The sequence below is a fragment of the Trachymyrmex cornetzi genome, unplaced genomic scaffold (assembly GCF_001594075.2).
Source record: "Trachymyrmex cornetzi isolate Tcor2-1 unplaced genomic scaffold, Tcor1.1 scaffold604, whole genome shotgun sequence".
NCBI classification, from domain to species: domain Eukaryota; kingdom Metazoa; phylum Arthropoda; class Insecta; order Hymenoptera; family Formicidae; genus Trachymyrmex; species Trachymyrmex cornetzi.
Genome location: NW_017299920.1, coordinates 48,074 through 51,103, shown reverse-complemented (window position 1 = coordinate 51,103; position 3,030 = coordinate 48,074).

The following is a 3,030-nucleotide window of genomic DNA, read 5'->3' as shown; positions in this document are numbered from 1 at the left end:
ATTTACTTTGTAAAATAATGTCTATTATATGTGTATATATATATATATATATATATATATATATATATATGTATTGGGTATGGGAATAAGTTTCCGCCCATTGTAGAAATATGTCGTTAGTAGCATTGCTTGTGTGTTTGATAGAACGGAAACACATGTGTTTGAAAGGTTTGTGTTCAAACTTTTGAGACCAATAGTTGGCATTCGTTCGAAGCGCAAAAAAGAGTAACTTTTTTTGCGTTGAAGATGTTGGAATTTATTCCAAAAAAGCAACATTTGTGGGAAGTTTTACTCCATTATTTTATTTTAAAGAAAAGTGCTGCAGAATCGCATCGTTTGCTCGTAGATGTTTACGGTGAGCTCCATCGAAAACCAGTTGTAAAGAATTTCGGCGATTCAACAGTGGTGATTTTGACGTGCGTGATAAAGAACACGAAGGTGCACCGAAAAAATTTGAAGATGCAGAATTGCAAGCATTACTCGAAGAAGATTCATGTTTATCGCTCGATAGATTGTCAAAAGAGTTAAATGTTGATAGATCCACTGTTGGAAAACGTCTACACGCAATGGGAATGGTGCAAAAAGAAGGAAATTGGGTGCCATACAAATTGAAAGAGAGAGACATGGAAAGACATTTGGTCATCTGCGAGATGCTTCGTCAACGACAACAAAGGAAGGGTTTTCTACATCGTATCGTTACTGGCGATGAAAATGGATTTACTACGATAACCCTAAACGCCTGAAAGCATGGGTGATGCCAGGTGAACCAGGTCTATCAACGCCAAAACGAAATATCCATGCTTCAAAGATTATGTTGTGCATCTGATGGGATCAGAGAAGTGTTATATATTATGAGCTGCTCAAACCGTCCGAAACCATCACTGGCGATCGTTATTGACTACAACTGATACGTTTAAACCAAGCTTTGAAAGAAAAACGACCGGAATGGGACAATAGGCACAACAAGCTGATTCTGTTACATGACAACGCTAGGCCACACGTTGCAAAACCGGTCAAGAAATACTTGGAAGGAGTAAAGTAGGAAATTCTGCCCCACCCGCCGTATTCATCGGACATTGCTCCTTCAGATTTCCATTTGTTCCGATCCATGCAGTCGGCCCTTTCTGGAGAACGATTCAATTCTTATGAAGATATCAAAAAATGGTTTGATGAATGGATCGCTTCAAAAGAACCAGATTTTTTTCATTTGAGGAATCCGTTTATTACCGTAAAAGTGGGAGAAAGTTGTCGCTTCCGAAGGAGCATACTTTGAATAAACTCACTTATATAGATTTGTTTAAATAAACACATCTTTTTCTTTTCAAAAAGGGCGGATACTTATTCCCATACCCAATATATATACATTTATATACGCATATAAGTAGAATATATAATGTATTTATGAAAATGGAATTTTTCTTATTGCGAGAATTAGTAGAGACTAGAGACACGGTAGTGTCTCGACGCTAAGACCAAGAGCAGCGACACTACCCCGTTACGTTACGCGAATCGGCGATTTGCGGGGTAATTTTTTACTCAACTTTTATTATTTCAGGTATATTTATGTTGTACTTTATTGAAAATCGTGATTTTATGATTTTATGTTATTTATATGATTAAATTCATGTCGTATTCAAATTTCGTGGTTGCATTTGGACCCAAATATGATTGGTTGTTCTATTATGCCACCGCCATTATGCGCAATGTTACACCTTGTCTTATTACACCATGGAGTAAGCGACGTGAACAAACCTTATATTCTGGCAGAAACACGCGGTTTATCAGCTGTTAAAACGAGTTAAATATACACTTTACGTATAAAATTTCAAGATAACTTTAATATTTATCGATAACTACAACTTTGACAAGTACGAGACAAGTTACATTTTCACAATTAAGCAAGTAATAACGAAATGGCGTGCACAAATTTCGTCGTCAAAACTGGTTAAAATATCACTTTTCAACGCCTATAAGTTCGGCCATTTATTGCGGTACGGTGCTGTAACACATACAAACACGAGCCCATGCATGATGCAAGTAGACCATAGACTTACCGCGAGTTACTACTCTACGCGACTTACTACTCTACGCAGTGTAAAGGAGTAAAAAACTAAGAAAAAAAGTCCTATAAACATATACTCGTTTTTGCTCTGTTTCAGAGAAAATCGAAAAAAAATGTTTACATTTCTTGCCATATCTAGCACCGACATATTTGATTACATTTTCCACTTTCTGTTATGAATTTGTCGGTCGCTCTTTGAAAGCCTTTAACAGTAGATGAATTTTGTCTTTTGCAATATGCCGCGTACGTATTCTAATAGTGAATATGCTGATATGGTTTTTGTATACGGTTTCTGCAACGGTAATGCTTTAAAGGCGGTGCGAGAATATGCGCGACGATTTCCAAACAGAAGAGTGCCAAACCGAAGAGTGTTTATGTTGACATTTAATAGATTGCGAGAGACTGGATCATTTTCAATTCGACAAGAAAACAACCGATTTCAAGCAGCGTTACGAAGAGATTTGCAGGTAGGGAATCGTATTTTACAACATTTTGACAATCATCCTGAGACCAGCGTTCGGAATGCGTCGGCTGTATTGGGAGTGTCACCACAAACAATTTGGCGAACTGTAAAAGGAGATAATCGCTATCTCTACCACATTTAAAAAGTGCAAAATTTATTACCTCAAGATCATTGGAACAGATTGAACTTTTGTTACTGGTACCTTGAGCAATTCCACAATGATATTTTATTTCCATCTAAAATAATGTGGTCAGATGAGGCAACATTTACCAGAGGTGGAATAATTAATCAAAGGAATTATCATATATGGGCTCAACAAAATCCCAGGTCTGTTAGAGAATACAAATTTCAGCATGAGTTTTCTGTTAATGTCTGGCTTGGAATTTGGAACGACGTTTTAGTGGGACCGTTTTTTTTACCTGCAAGATTAAATGGGGACCGTTTTCTAAATTTCTTGGAGAATGAATTTTCTGACTATTTAGAAAACATCCCATTACAACAACGT